Source organism: Onychomys torridus, chromosome 12, assembly GCF_903995425.1.
Source record: "Onychomys torridus chromosome 12, mOncTor1.1, whole genome shotgun sequence".
Lineage (NCBI taxonomy): Eukaryota > Metazoa > Chordata > Mammalia > Rodentia > Cricetidae > Onychomys > Onychomys torridus.
In genome coordinates, this window is record NC_050454.1 from 18089411 (window position 1) to 18105753 (window position 16343).

The following is a 16343-nucleotide window of genomic DNA, read 5'->3' on the forward strand; positions in this document are numbered from 1 at the left end:
GGTGAGTCTTATTACTGTGAAGAGACACCATGATCATGGCAACTCCTATTATAAAGAAAACATTTAATTGGGGCTGGCTGGTTTAGTCCATTATCATCATAGTGGTGTGTAGGCAGACACGGTGCTAGAGAAGGAGCTGAGAATTCTACATCTTGATTCACAGGCAGCAGAAAGAAACTGTGTCCCACACTGGGTGTAACTTGAGCATAGGAAACCTCAAAGCCTGCCCCCACAGTGATATGCTTCCAACAAGGCCACACCCCCTAATGGTGCCACTCCCTGTGGGCCAAGCATTCAAAAGCATGAGTCTGTGGGGCCATACCTCCTGAAAACACCACAGATATATTATGTCCTCTGAATTATGAGTCTGTGGGGCCATACCTCCTGAAAACTCCACAGATACATGTCCTCTGAATTATTGGAATAAACTGAAATTTCTTTTTCTACTAAATAATACTATAAGACTTTTAAAAACTCTGTGTGTGTGTGTGTGTGTGTGTGTGTGTGTGTGTGTGTGTGTGTGTGTTATGTGTATATGTGTACACATACATAGTATATATTGGCATATATGCACCCGGGGAAATCAGAACATAACTTGGAGGAGCTGGTTTTCTCTTTTGCATGAGCACAAGGGATTGAATTTAGATGGTTTTGCTTGGCAGCAAGTGTCTTTACATGCCAAGCCATCATATCTCTGTAAGACCTTTGGTAAGCTGTAGCCACCGCTATCTTCAAACCTTGAACTCATTAAAGAAAACCAGTGAGGTACACATTGTATAGATTATACTTGACATTCCTTAAAAAAAAAAAAAAAAGAAAAAGAAAAAAAGAAAAAGAAAAGAAAGAAACAAAACAAAACAAAAAACCCCAGCACACTAGCTATAGAAGACAGCTTTATGACATCAGTCCTCTCCTTCCACACTTCACAGGTTCCAGAGATTAAATTCAGGTTATTAGGCTTACACAGCAAAGCTCCTTTAGCTGCAGAGCCACCTTGAGAGGAAAGGGTTTATTTCAGCTTACTTCAAGTACAGCCGGCCATTGAGGGAAGCCGGCACAGGAACCTGGAGTCAGGAACCAAAGTAGAGACTATGGAGGAGTGCAGCTTCTTAGCTTGCTACTCTGGCTTATTCATCTACTTTCTTATACAACTCAAGTATAAAAAAGTTTTTTTTTTTTCTTTCAGTGTGAGCTTATCACACTGATACCTAATGATATATATATAGAGAGAGATAGATATAGATATTTATTTATTTATTTATTTATTTATTTATTTATTTATTTATTTTTGTCGGAGCTGAGTATCAAACCCAGGGCCTTGCGCTTGCTAGGCAAGCGCTCTACCACTGAGCTAAATCCCCAACCCATATATATGTATATATGTATATTTATATATATTAGATTTATTTATTTATTATGTATACAGAAGAGGGCACTAGATCTCATTACAGATGGTTGTGAGCCACCATGTGGTTGCTGGGAATTGAACTCAGGACCTCTGGAAGAGCAGTTGGTGCTCTTAACCTCTGAGCCATCTCTCCAACCCCATGATATATTTTTTTAAACAATTGTTCTAGATTGGCTCTGGTTTATTGCTATTCTACATAGAATTTCACTGTGCATGTGTACATATTTATATATTCATTGAGAGTTTATATATTCATTAAGATTATACACACACAATATTTTGTCACATGACTAGAAAGTGAAATACTGGGTCAAAGTATAGTTTCACTGTTACTAATCCTTATACATTATGAAAGAGAAGCAGTGTTTAAAGTTAATGTGTACATATGTATTGGTGATATGGCATTAGTCATCTGTCCTAACAGTGGTTGATTTGTGTATGGTTATGCACAGTTTTGCAACTACAGGTCTTTATGACATTGTCCTGACAGTTAGGTTGAGATTCACTTTTCTGGAGATAATCAGCTAGCTTTAGTTCTCTTTCAGGTAATTTCACTAAAATGTCAAGTATAGCCCTTACCCTTAACTGGTTTTCTTTTCCTCTTATTTAGTGATTTTTTTTTTCCTTCTAGCATCTTTTGCTTTAGGTTTTGGGAATAATCTTAAATGATTGAAAAAATTTGAGGGCTATAGGTACCATATAAGCTTAGTGACAGGAGTTAGTATTTGCCCTGGACTGCACCTCTCCCACCAAAACATTTGAAGATGCCTAGTTTTGTTGTTTCCCTTGTAAAAAACCTTGAATGTTTTGAAAATGCATTCAATACCCTTAACCTATCTTAGTTTGGCAATGTAGAGCACTGTAAAGTTTACCTTTGGTCCTGGGAGTTAGCCACTGTGGAAAACAGTGCTAGAGAGAATGTAAGTATCACTAGCCTCAGAATATAGCTTACTGAATGTATATCACTTTCCCACCATATTGAAGTTGAAACTTTATAAATCAAAGATACTGTTAAATTGGTGTCTTAGTGTTACTGTTGCTGTGATGAAACACCATGACCAAAGCAATTTGGGTAAGGAAGAGTTTATTTGGCTTACACTTCCACATCACTGTTCATTTTGGGCAGGAACTCAAACACGGCAGGATCCAGTGATGGATGATGTTGTTCTGTAGACTGTGAATATGTATTGCTCTGATTGGTTGATAAATAAAGCTGTTTGGCCAGTGGTGAGGCAGAGTAAGGTTAGGCGGGACATGCTAACTAGAGAGAGAGGAAGGAGAAGGACAGACCAGAGAAGATGCTACTGGCAGCCGCCAGGAGAAGCAAGATGTAAAGGTACCAGTAAGCCACGAGCCACGTGGCAAAGCATAGATTTATAAAAATGGGTTAATTTAAGATGTAAGAGCTAGCTAGCTAGTGAGAAGCTTGAGCCATCATTAGGTCATACAGTTAATAATTAATATAAGCCTCTATGTGTTTATTTGGGTCTGAGTGGATGCAGACCAGGTGGGACACAGGAAAACTTTCAGCTACAATCCTGGAGGCAGGAGCTGATGCAAAGGCCATGGAGAAATGTTGCTTACTGGCCTGCTCCTCATGGCTTGCTCAGCCTGCTTTATTATAGAACCTAGGACCACCAGTCCAGGGATAGCCCTACCCACAGTGGGCTGGATCCTGCCCCATCAATCACTAGTTAAGAAAATGCCCTACATCTGGATTGTGTAGAAGCATGTTTTTCAATTGCAGTTCCCTCCTCTCAGATGACTCTAGCTTGTATCAAGTCAACATAAAACTCCCAGGACAATTGGAAACTGTATGCATTTGTGAGATAAAATAGCACAGGCAATTTAGGGATCGGAGGAACGGTTGAAATAATTTCTTTTCTTTTCTGACCTGTAACTTATTAGCAATTGGAAGGTGGAAGTAGACTGAACACCAAGTGTTTGAAATGACCATTGTGGTGGTTTGAATATGAAATGCCCCTGCAGGTGTGGTTCCCAGTGTGTGGTGCTTGTTGGGAGGTTTAGGTGGTGCAGCCTTGCTGGAGGAAGTGCATCACTGGAGGCCACTTCCGAGATTATATAGCCTTACTCTACTTCCAGTCAGCTCCCTCTAAATTGTGCTTGTGATAAAAGGTGTGCTCTCTCGTCTTCCAGCCCCTGCTACCATGCTTGCCACTTGCTGCCTTGCTTCCAGCTACTTCCTCTTCTTCCCCTGGAACCATAAAACCAATAAACCCTTTCTTCCCTAAGTTGCCTTGGCCATGATGATAAACCCCAGCAGCGGGAAAGTTACTAATGCAGCCCTCTTCATCTCGCTTCTGTGTCATCACGTCCGGAAGCATTTCAGGTTCATGTTTGTTCGCTCCTTTCACTATAGCTATGATAGTCTAAAAATGGCCTTTTGGAAAATAAGTTAAAAGCAAAACTCCATGGACTAGACAGACGGCTGAAGAAGACTGGCATTACTCCCCGTCTCTCAGTTCCTGAGGCTGCAAATTCTTGGTCCCAGATGCCAGCAGATTGAATTCTTTCACCCTGTTGCTTTGAGGGTAAATAGCTCCTCACTTTGTGTTCTGTGGTAGAGAAAGAAAGGTCAATGACCCCATCTAAATTTAATTACCCACCAGTGGCCTTACAGCCTGACATAAACATGTTGGGATTTAGAACTTCAACCTATGAATTACGAATTGTGGGGGCAGGGCTCAAATATTCAGTCAAGAACAATAGCCACATCAAATTCCTGCACCTTATGATGACGTCTTACCTGTAAAATGAGTTTTTGAAGATTGCAGTTAATTTGAGAATCTTGAAATAAGGTCATCTTAGATGATCCATTGGGACAGATCGCCTTAGAAAGGAGCACAGGAGAGAAGGGACAGGAGAGGTTTACCACCAAGACAGAGCAGACTGAGCTGTAAGGACACAGGGCTGCACCCAGTGAGCAGGAGGAGGAGGAGGAAGAGGAGAGGGAGAGGGAGGAGGAGGACTCACATCCTTGAATTTCTGGTCCCACTGCTGAAAAAGAACCATTTTTGTTTTGTAAGCTACCAGCTAGTGGCGGTTTGTTACTGTAGCAACAACAGCAGTCAGATTCAGGGATCAGACCAGATTTTTCCTCTTCACCTGATATTTTGTCACTTCTGCCTTGAATTCTTGCTGTATTTCATGTTCTTAAGTTCTTCTGGAGCATCTAAATCTTGGAAGGATTTTTTCCCCCACTTCTTGTATTTTTTTTCATCTGTAGGGGTTTTTGTTGTTGTTGTTGTTATTGTTGTTGTTTTTAGCTGAGGATCGAACCCAGGGCCTTGCACTTGCTAGGCAGGCGCTCTAGCACTGAGCTAAATCCCCAACCCACATCTGTAGGTCTTTTAAAGACAGATTCTCACTGTGTAACCAAGCTAGCATTGAGTTGCCAAGTGCTCAAAACTACAAGTACACCGGCTGTTTCTACTTCATTCCTGTGTACCTTGAGGTACAGTAGTGATGTAAAGAAAAGTCTTCAAGGTGACTCAAGATCAGGGACACATTTTTTGTGGGATTCTGTTTTTTCCCTCAGTTTACTACAGGAACCTGGAAAGTGGGTGGCCTTACAGGTGATGAATAGGGCACTGGGGGCCAGGGAGTAAAGACATTAAGTGCAGGAAACTTTTAGCACGTGTTTCTTCCCTTTCCTGCACACTTACTTTGGAGACTGTCATAGACAGTCGTCAGGGGAAATGATGGTACAGAAGGCAGCAGAGTGGCGGCACAAATTGATTTTCCTTTCTCAGCCTAGATGATTTTTAAAAATTAAAACAGCATCTGTGTTTTGATTTCACCCATTATCATTGTTTTCTAAATGTCGCTTGGTAAACGGTCTGATTTTACAAACGATTTGTTTAATTGGGAGCTCTTCACTTCTTGTCGACTGTAAGTCCAGTTGACATAACTGACTGGAGATGACAAAGACTATCTAAAAGGGACAAATCAGACATTAGAGCCATCCAGGGGTGAGGTTGTTTCTGCCCTTATGCCTCTCTTAGCTTCTGACATTGCGAGCAGTGAGTAGGCAGTGTGGGAGATGTCCTCGTGTTTTCCTTTACCACACACTGTCAAGATCAGCAGCCATACTTGTCAGGCAGGGAGTGTAGGACTGTCGTGCCAATGGCCCTTTCTGTTTACTAAGAGCTTGGGTAGTATCTCTTCTGGTGTGAACATGTGACATGGTCGGCCATGCTCTTCCTTCCTGTCCATGGATTTTGACGTGTCTTCTTTGCATGCCATTGCTAGATTTTCTTCTCTTCCTTTAAAAATATTCTATTTTATTTTATTTGGCAGGGAAAGGGTTGGGGATGTTAAGCCAGTTTTTACTGGAAGATAACAAATATAAAAATGAATATGGATTTGATTCTATATGATTAAATTGGGTTATAACATCTTTTAAATTTTTTATTTTATTTATTTTTGTTTTGGTTTTTGTTTCCTTTCGAGACAGGGTTTTCTCTGTGTAGCTCTGGCTGTCCTGGAATTCACTCTGTAGACCAGGCTGGCCTCGAACTCAGAGATCTTGTGCCTCTGCCTGGGATTAAAGATGTATGCCAGTATTGCCTGGCACTACGCCTTTTTAAATGTAGTTTCCTAGGCTGTCCTATAAAGGCTTAATAACTGAGCAATGGTTACCATAAATATTTGCATATATACAGTGACAAATAAAAAAATCCACTAATAGCAAGTAGACAGAGGGACATTGGAAGTAGAGACTTGTGGGAAATGGATAGGTCTTTCTGCACATGTGTAGCAGCTTTATAATTTGTTGACACTGTTTTTGTGAGGTGCTGGCTTCCTTCCTTCCTTCCTTCCTTTTTAGCTACCTATGGGTAGGGTTGGTTTTAAATCTTGGGGTTTGGGATGAAATCTGTAGGGAGGAGAAAAGAAGTTTTTTTCAAGTAACTAAAGCTTTGAAAGAACAGTAGAAGATAGAGAAACCTGAGGTGTATTTGACAGTTGTCTGCCATCAATTTAATGCTTATAAAATATTGTACGCTCATGGGCACGGGAGGGTTTATTGTGAGTGATTACTGATGTAAGGATGTGATGATGTTAAGGTGTGGGGCTGGCAGTCCTTGTGCTGTGCAGTGACTGCTGCCAAGTCTCTTTAGAGTCTGTTCAGAATGGGAAGTGGGGAGTGCTGTGCTACCTTACCATATTCATTTATATAATTTTACATCAAAGATATTATGTAGTTCATAAACTAAGGGCATTTTTATTAAAATCTTATTTTTAAGCAAATTTATACTTTTGAATTTATTGAAAGTACATTTTTTTTTTAATCAAACCTAGTATGTGATTTGGTAAGATCTGCATTTCATATTCCCCCTTGCTTATAGAAAAATCATGCTTCCCTGTTTTCCATTAATGTTCTTTCTGCTCTTGGAAGAGTAACAGCTGATGTCGAGCAGTTGATTATTACTTTGCATTGTGATAAATTTGCTTAAATAGTTTGTTCTGATCATATATCCTTGAATGATTTAAAGCTAGTTTTTGAGCTTTAACCCTCTCTTCCCTGGTTTCAAATTGGTTTTCAATTTCCCTTTTAGGATTATGGCTTAGCTTAGATGAGATACTGTATGGTAAACTTTGTAAACTATACAGTGCTTCATAAACATACTGCTTGTGATGTTGGTGTGTGATAATTATGATTAGTCCTAGGCAGGATTGTCATATAGTTTAGTAGCTGTCTTTGTTGTATCTTTTTAAGTCTAGCGTGTTTATTTCAGTCACTTCAACTGTATGCAGTTTCTGAAGTGTACTGGCAGCTGCAGGGTTTTTTACTTATATGAGCAGTTACTTTTCAGTCTTCTGTGTGCGTAGGTGTGAAATGGGGTCATGCCAAGAAAGATGAGATGAACATGAGTGTTGCCTTCATATAATGGGTTCTAGTTGTTAAATAGCGATTAGTAAAACACATAAGAGTAAGCAGTAACACAGAAGGCAAACCCTGTTGTCAGTGATACTTAACAGCAATTTTTAGCTTAATAATCTTTTACTTTAAAATATGTGTAAAAACATGTTTTTGTGTGTGAATTTGTGTGATGTGCCTTGGGAAAGAAGTGTTGTGGGATAGTTGTACACTGTGTGAAAGTGTATTACTGTGATTGGTGTGATTAAAAAGATGAAAGGTCAATAGTAGGCAGGAGGTATAGGTGGGACTTCCTGTAGAGAGAGAGGAAGGAGGAGATGAATCTAGACCAGCGTCAGACACTAACAAGACAAGGAGGGAATTGGACATACAGAATGTAAGAAAGGTAAAAAGCCATGAGACAAAACGTAGGTTAATATAAAGGGGTTAATTTAAGTTATAAGAGCCGAAGCTCAGGCCGAGCTTTCATAATTAATAAGAAGTCACCATGTTGGTATTGGGAGCTGGCACTGCAAAGAAAGACTCATTGCAAAGAAATTTAGTTATCCTTGCTGCACATTTCAGTGGAGGCAGAGTTAAGTCAACTGCTAGCTTGTGTCTTTTGGGATGAAAGGGATGGGTGGAAGGTCCCAAACAGACTTAATCCATTGTGAAATATGTAGAGTGTTAATTCTGGTGCTATACTTGGATTTGTGGCTGGGCAAGAAACAAACCCTCATTGAATCAGAATCGCAGGTGTTAGAGTAATTGTTGCTTTTATACTGTAAGCACTTAGAGTTGCTTCTTGACTTCCATGCATGGCGTATTACTACATTGATAATCTGGAAACTTTCTTCCTTAAAGGAAGAAATGCCATCTATATGCCTTCCTTCTCAAAATTGGGCAGTTTGGGAAGCTGCCTTTAAAATTTTAAAGGTTGTCAAAGTGACTTGTGCACACTGTGCAGATCTTTTAGATATCAGGGGTTAGTACTTGTTTCTAAGATTTGCCTTGTAGTGATTTCAAGTGTGGGGTTAGATCAGGTGGAATATTTATTCATTTGGGGCTTGGTTTGATTTTATTCTAGTTCATGGAAGCTAGAAAAATAGAAAATATGCTTGATTCTTTGATTTTTAGTAAACTAATACTGAAGCTCAGACTGTTAAATTTGTACAGTTCATTCTCATTTAGGGGTTAGTGCTTGTTTTAAAGCACAGTTCTGCGTCCAAGAGAAGATAAAAATAAGTTAATTAAAAGTAGTTCCAAACAAGTATAGCTATTTCCAAGTAAAATTTTGGGTAGCTAGTAGATTCTGTTACCAGAATCTTCTGTGAACTATTTGAAGTCTTTAGTTTTGTTGAACACAGGTTTTGGGAGCTGGAGAGTGATATGTTGTTCTTTTTTGGTTTTGATTTTTGGAGACAGGGTTTCTCTGTGTAGTTTTGGTGCCTGTCCTGGATCTGGCTCTGTAGCCCAGGCTGGCCTCGGAACTCACAGAGATCCGCCTGCCTCTGCCTCCGGGTGCTGGGATTAAAGGCGTGCGCCACCACCGTCTGACTGATATGTTGTCTTAATAGCAAAGGCCATAGCATGTTGGAAGAGAGTAACTATTATGTTTGTGTTAAATCCATGTGTGGCAAACACTGACCTGTTTGCAGTAAGTTCAGAATTACATTTTACTGTTGTAAAGGCGTTTGTATGCTTTACCCCGGAATTGGTTGGGATCTGAGCAGTGGCAAGCGCTGTTGTTTGGCACGAAGTACAGTCAGTTCTCAAATTGTAACAGTTCTTCTGCTTGAATGGTCTTTGTAAATCCTGTAACAAACATTGCTGAGTACTTTCATTGTGCTAAATCCTGTGCTAATAATAAGCAGAAGGGAAATGATCAAGATAACCTCTGTTTTCCTAAGAGCTCCTAGTGAAGGAGAGGGACCAGTGCTTTTACTAAGTATAGAACACTGTGATAAGCACGGCAGGAGGTCACAGACAGAGAGGTCAAAGAGCACAGCGGAGAGGGAGGATCTTGTTCTTTTCTGTTCAGTAAGTCAGACTTCAAAGAATATCAATTATTGAGCATCCACAATATAGTGTGCTGTTAAAAACAACAAAAATCCCAACACTGCTTGGTCCGGGTCAGCATTCCTCACAAGAATCCTTTGAAGTGGCACCCTGCTGTGTTACGATAGCCAGTTAGGGTAGAGTGTATGGCTCAAAACTTGGTGTTATCTGTCAGTTGGCTGTAGTCCTTCTGTTTTACTTGGAACGTGGGCAGGCAAGGAGAAGGCCTTCAAGTATTGGTCTTGGCCACTTTTTTGTGCCTTAGTTTCTGACAGCATCGGCAGCAGGTAAACAGTAGCAATAGCAGGTAGCACCCTCTAGTGTTTTATGCTCTTGTGGAGGCCTGTTTACTGTGACAGTTGGCTTTACAATTGTTACGGTTCCTGTAGGATCCCTCAGCCTTTCAAGGCACTTGGCCTTGCAGCTTATGGACCTAGGTTTTGGGTTTCTCTGCCCTGCACCGCAGCTTGTTACAGCTTGCTTTGGCCACTGTCATGGCTGCCACCGCTTGGGAGGTAGCTGCCACTGCCTTTGTTTGTTTGTTTGTTTGTTTGTTTGTTTGTTTTCTGTTGCTCTTCTGCTGCTGTTGCCCCAGCCTGGTTTGTAGCCTACCTCTTCTGTAACTGTAAATGCACCTGGCACCCCACTGCACTTGAAGCTCTGTCTCTGCTGGGCGGTTGTGCATCACCATGCCTCTGATGCTTATCAAGGCAGGTGCAGGTTTGGCTTGCTTTCGCAGTTGAGCTGGTGGATCCACCTCATTTGCTTCTGTCAAAACAGCTGGAAACTCTGCAGCCTCTATCGTGTGTACGTGTACCGTGTGTGTACCGTGGCTGCCACCACTCTGAGGCCACTGTCCTCTCTCACTACTGTCATTGTTCTGCTACCAGATTAGTCTGCTCTACTAGAAGCAGGCAAGAAGAGCCCAGTCAAGAAACAACATAAGGGAAGGCAACCCAGGAGTTGTGTATTAGTTGGTTCAAAAAGTGAGCCAGGTCTTCATACGTAGGCAGTGAAGGGGCACTTTCACCAATCACAAGGAATCGTTCATACAAATGAGGGTGTGTACCAGTTATGACATTGTCCTTTTGTACCAGTCACAACAGTCCTTCTGCTAGGCCCCCAGGGAAAATGTATTCCTATCTGACCTAGGTGGTAATGATTGTAGGGTCTCCTAGAGCAAGCAGGCCTTCTGAAACTCTTCTTGAGACCCCTTTTTGTTTGAAAACATTTTTGCCACGTCAGGTGTATCACTATCTAAAATAGGGATACAGCGCCAGCAAGATTGCTGAATAGGTACGAGCCTTAGGGTGTGAGTTCGGTTCCTGATCCCACAGTGATGGGAGAGAAGCTACTCCCAAAAGCAAGAGTGCACATAGATACCTAAAACAATGGAATTTTAAAATTCTAAAACAAATACACATATTACACCATACATTTACTGTTAGTAAGTCAAATATATTTTAGAAAATTCTGGAAGTATAATTTTACCACTTATTAAAGACACAATCAAATTTGCACACTGAAATGGATGTTTATTTTTAAATAAAGAATTAACTCGGGGACTATTTGATGCTCCATTATGTAGAGTATCTTCAGAATTTTCGTTTGCAGTAGTAGGGATTGAACCCAGAGGCTTCTACTTGCTAGGTAAGCATATGGCTGCTGAGCTGAGTTTCCATAGTTGGTGAGTAGTCTGATTTTATGAGGGTCAGTGCCGAGGTCACAGAATGGTAGAAGTACATTGACATAGTGTTGTCAATGTGGCAGCTGTTAGTATTATCCGAGAATCGAGCCTTTGGATAAATGTGAGGGTTATGTTAATTGAGGTGAGAAGTCCCACCCGCTGTAGGTTGTCCCCTTCCCTAAACTTGGGATCCGGGATCCTAGAATATAGAAGAGTGGAGAGAGTGACTGAGCGCTAGCATGCATGCAGCTGTGACTCTCCTGTCGGAGTCTCTGTACCTGAGTGTGAGCATGTGATAGAATTGTGGGGTACTCAATAGTGTCCCCCTTTTTTTTGGTTTTTTGAGACAGGGTTTCTCTGTAGCTTTGGAGTCTGTACTGGACTCGCTCTATAGACCAGGCTGGCCTCAAACTCACAGAGATCCACCTGCCTCTGCCTCCCGAGTGCTGGGGTTACAGGCGTGCACCGTGCCACCACTGCCCGGCGAATAGTGTCTTTTAAAGATTTCTGTTTGCTTGCATCTATGTATGACATGACATATGTGCCTGGTATCTACAGATAGCAGGAGACGGTGGGTGTTGGGTCCATTGGTACTGAAGTTACAGCAGGTAACTGTAGGTCTACCATATAGGTTCTGGGACTTAAACCTAGGTCCTCTGCAAGAACAACAATTGTTCCAAACTGCTGAGCCCCCTCTCCAGCTTCAACGGCAATTTAAAAATAAAACATTCTAATATAATACACAAATATCTCATTTGTTACATATTGAGGGATCATGGTAGAAGAACATGAAAAGTGCTTGTTTTCTGTATAAAACATCTCTATAAGAGCAGAAAACTTGGTCTGTATAGTAATAAAGACTATAGTTCCCAATGTACAGTAGTCTAGACTGGGAATCACTGTGTAGTAGGAAAGACTGTAGTTCCCAATGTACGGTAGTCTAGACTGGGAATCACTGTGTAGTAGGAAGACTGTAGTTCCTAATGTACGGTAGTCTAGACTGGGAATCACTGTGTAGTAGGAAGACTGTAGTTCCTAATGTACGGTAGTCTAGACTGGGAATCACTGTGTAGTAAGAAGACTGTAGTTCCTAATGTACGGTAGTCTAGACTGGGAATCACTGTGTAGTAGGAAGACTGTAGTTCCTAATGTACGGTAGTCTAGACTGGGAATCACTGTGTAGTAGAAAAGACTGTAGTTCCTAATGCACGGTAGTCTAGACTGGGAATCACTGTGTAGTAGGAAGACTGTAGTTCCTAATGTACGGTAGTCTAGACTGGGAATCACTGTGTAGTAAGAAGACTGTAGTTCCTAATGTACGGTAGTCTAGACTGGGAATCACTGTGTAGTAGGAAGACTGTAGTTCCTAATGTACGGTAGTCTAGACTGGGAATCACTGTGTAGTAGAAAAGACTGTAGTTCCTAATGTACGGTAGTCTAGACTGGGAATCACTGTGTAGTAAGAAGACTGTAGTTCCTAATGTACGGTAGTCTAGACTGGGAATCACTGTGTAGTAGGAAGACTATAGTTCCTAAAGTATGGTAGTCTAGACTGGGAATCAAAGCATTTCGGGCAGTATTCCTTGGCACAGCATGAAGTGCCCATCTTATGTGTTTAGAGCCAGTGCTGCAGGAAGTGAAGAGCATGGTTCAGCACAGGCTAGCCCTTTCAGAAACAGTCAGTCAGTTGTTTTTGCTTGGTTGATTTTCTCAGCTGCTTAGATAGGATTATGTGGGATTGAACTTTTTTTTTAATTTAATAAAGGGTTTACTTAGAAATTGTCCGGGAATTTTTATACACTAGGGCTAATTAGTATTGACTACTTTTTCTGAAATCCTGGTATTCCTTTTCTTTATTCCTCAGCTTCATTTGCCCCAGCATCTGTGAACAATTGCACTGTGGCGTAGAGAGTCCCCAGAAAAGAGTAGGGACTTTGATTTTCACTGTGAGGTTTTAGAATTTGTGTCATTCTGAATCTGTGAGCCTCAGTTCTTGATCTTCCTTGGTGACTTTTATGTTGCTCATGTTTCTAAGCAAGTTTATTTATTTGGGAAAGCGTCTTGCTTTAATAGTAGTTTAGATAGAGTTGATTTTTTTTAACCTGAAGAATTGACAGCAGCCAGTTCCCTTTTCTGCCAGCCGTAATCTTAATGGAAAGCTACTGTTGTTTCTCTTTATGATCAAGAAATAATAGGTAGTGTCATTTTCCACATAATGTTCTTGGGTGTGCAATGAGTCTCAGGGTAGCCTCAGATGGCATGTTGCAGGCCTTTCAGTCTGTGTTATTTACATCAGGACCATGTTCTTGAGGCAAGGGAGGGTTTACAGATGGAGTTCTTGCCAACTCCACTTCCCATTTCAGGTCACTAGAGCAGCATGCGGACGGTTTCGGGGCCCTCAGCCTGGGTTGTGAGGCTTCTTCATGCTCTTTAGAAACCTCTAGGTTAGACATGCTTCACCTGTTGCCTTTTCTCAGCTCTGAATCTTGAGAACTGGCCCCTTTAAGAAAGAAAAAATGGCTTTGTTAAAGTATGCTTTAAGTTTTATGAATTCACAAAAATTAAAATGACAGTGCTAGAGTATCAAATTTTTACTCTTGAGGTGGGCTTTTGGTATTTTTGGATGTTCATTCCACATTTGTATTCTATATCTAACAGTCTCCAATCAGAGTCCTTGGTTTTCAAAAGTTTGGTGTGTGTGTGTGTGTGTGTGTGTGTGTGTGTGTGTGTGTGTGAGAGAGAGAGAGAGAGAGAGAGAGAGAGAGAGAGAGAGAGAGAGAGGGAGAGGGAGAGAGAGGGAGAGAGAGCGAGAGGGAGAGATGGATGAGGATGAGTATGTTCCATCTGCAGGTATGGGAGTCTAGGCTCTTTCCCTCCATGTGTATAGGGCATTTGATGGCCAGCACTTTCCCTGCTTGGGTCTTCCTTCTCACTGGCTGTCAGGTGGTGGTACATTGCATATGGTCTTTCTATTATTTTCATGAGGGATCTATAGTGATTGATACATTTAGGACCTCTTTACTATGATAAAAAGCAGGAAGGTACACCTTTACGTTGTTCTAATTATAGCAGGAAATATGTACCATGTAACCAGATTCTGGTTGTAACAGAAGAGCGGAGGAGCCAGAGAGAGGGCCTGGAGCTGTGCTAATTGCCACAGGTCTGCTGTTCTACCCAACAGACGGTGACAGGTTTTGAAAGCCAATTTTATTTTAATGCTCTGTGTCATACAGCTAGTATGAGAATTGTTATGCCATGCATTCTAAGATATTTAGTATTAAGCAAAGTGATTATTTTTTTCTAATGTAACAGATTTGTTTTTTTTTTAATGAGAATTCTGATTTTTGTATGTTAGTGGTGTTCTATTGTACAAAGTAATCTAACTTTTAATGGCTAATGTTAAATTATTTGGATGTCATAGTGTTCAAAGTTTTCATCTGCTTTAGGGAAGTATAAGCTTCAAGACATAATGTTGCTAAACTATTTTTGGAAATACCTCCTTCTAGTTGGGGTTAAGTAGTCAAGGGTGGGAAACTTTAAAGATTGTTCTATATTCCAATCTGCCACTCTGGAGCCAATCCTTTCACAGGCTGTTAGCAGACTTTCTCTTTTATGGGAGTAGGAAAGCATGTGAAATTAGTCTTTAGGCAGCAGCTAGGTTATACAGTGCATTTCACTGCCCTGCATCTCAGTGCTCTTAACCTCTGAGCCACCTCTCCAGCCCCCCTGCATCTCTTAAGAGTGAATTTGTCTTTAAAAATGAGCTGGGCTTGGTGGTGCAACCCTTTAATCCCAGCACTCAGGAGGCAAAGGTAAGTGGATCTCAAAATCCATATATATATATATATATATATATATATATATATAGAGAGAGAGAGAGAGAGAGAGAGAGAGAGAGAGAGAGAGAGAGAGTTTCAGGATAGCCAGGGCTATGTAGAGAAACCCTGTCTTCTAAAACTGAAGATGAAAAAGGCAAGGAGGAGGAGGAAGAGAAGGAGGAGGAGGAGAAATGAAAAAGACAAAACCAAGATTTTTTTTTGAGGGGGAGAGGATAGAGTTTACAACCAACTGAGAAATTGCAATTAAGATGACTATAGTCACAGTTTTGAGGATGGAACATGATGATGAATTAAAGTAGGTTTTAGAAAACATCTGGTTTATTTTACTAGAAGTTATGATGTAAGTGAGCAGTTAAGAGCTCTGAGGACCACAATGTATGTGTTGACTTGTGCTGCTGTTTGTGTACATACATATAGTGTTACAGATAAAAATTGTAGAGTTAACTTGTCTTTCAACAGGTGATACTGTGCTAATTTGAAATTTGTATTAGTAATAAATTTTTTAGTGTTTTGGTTTGAAGCTAAAGACATAATGCCAGACTACCTGTAAATCACTTGGCTATCCTTTTTGAAATCATTTATACTTTTTAGTCATTGTTTTGTATCTGATATGAAGGATATCTTTTAAGGAAAGGTTGATCTCACAGACATTGCATATTGGCTTTTATCTGTATTAAAAGGGCATACATATTGGTCATTGTATGCCACCAACATTTTGGGTATTTATCAAACAACTGGTATTTGATAGAGGAAATGCCTGGGAGAGTTACTTCTTCATTGGGTTAGTATGAGTTCAGTTGGCATCTTAAAAATAAAAGTCACATGATGGAAGAGAAATAGAAAAAGATGAGATTCAATGAGGCTAAAGAACTTACATTATATACACATATTTTTATACTTTGCATTGGATTGGTATTAGATTTGTTAGGAAAGAGCAGAAAGAGTTAGAATTGTCCTTTCATCATGATTCTTGTTTCAAGAACTTATGTTTATTGTGACATCACTAAAAGAATGGTTTAAAGCCCTTGAGAACCCAGGGATAGGAAGCCTAGGATAGTTTAGAATTCAGAGACAATTGTGCACTACCTAATCAAAGGGGAAGCTGGTCTTGAACTTGAAAGGGGGCTTTATGGATTGCTGCTAAGGATGAGGCAACGCAAAAAGGTAAGGAAAGGTCTGTAAATGAGATGAGGGTATCTAGGTAAACCATATACATGGGCTCACTTTCAAATGGGTTTTATTGTGCTTTGTTTTATACATTTTCCCCAAATTAAAATTCTTTTCCTCCCAGCACTTGGGAGGAAGAGGCAAGTGGATCTCTGAGTTCAAAGCCAGCCTGGTCTACAGAGTAAGTTCCAGGAAGGACAGCAAGAGCTACACAGAGAAACCCTGTCTCCAACTTCTCTCCCCTCTCAAGTTAATTTTCTCATGTAACTGTTTTCTCAGAGGTATTACACTAATTTTGTTAAA

The 16343-nt window shown here is 40.6% G+C and overlaps 1 protein-coding gene across 2 annotated transcripts in view; it reads left to right on the forward strand.

Moving 5' to 3' along the window:
• Gsk3b (glycogen synthase kinase 3 beta) overlaps positions 1 to 16343 on the forward strand; it is a 155289-nt gene that overhangs the window by 41681 nt on the left and 97265 nt on the right. The gene's annotated exons all lie outside the window — the stretch shown is intronic.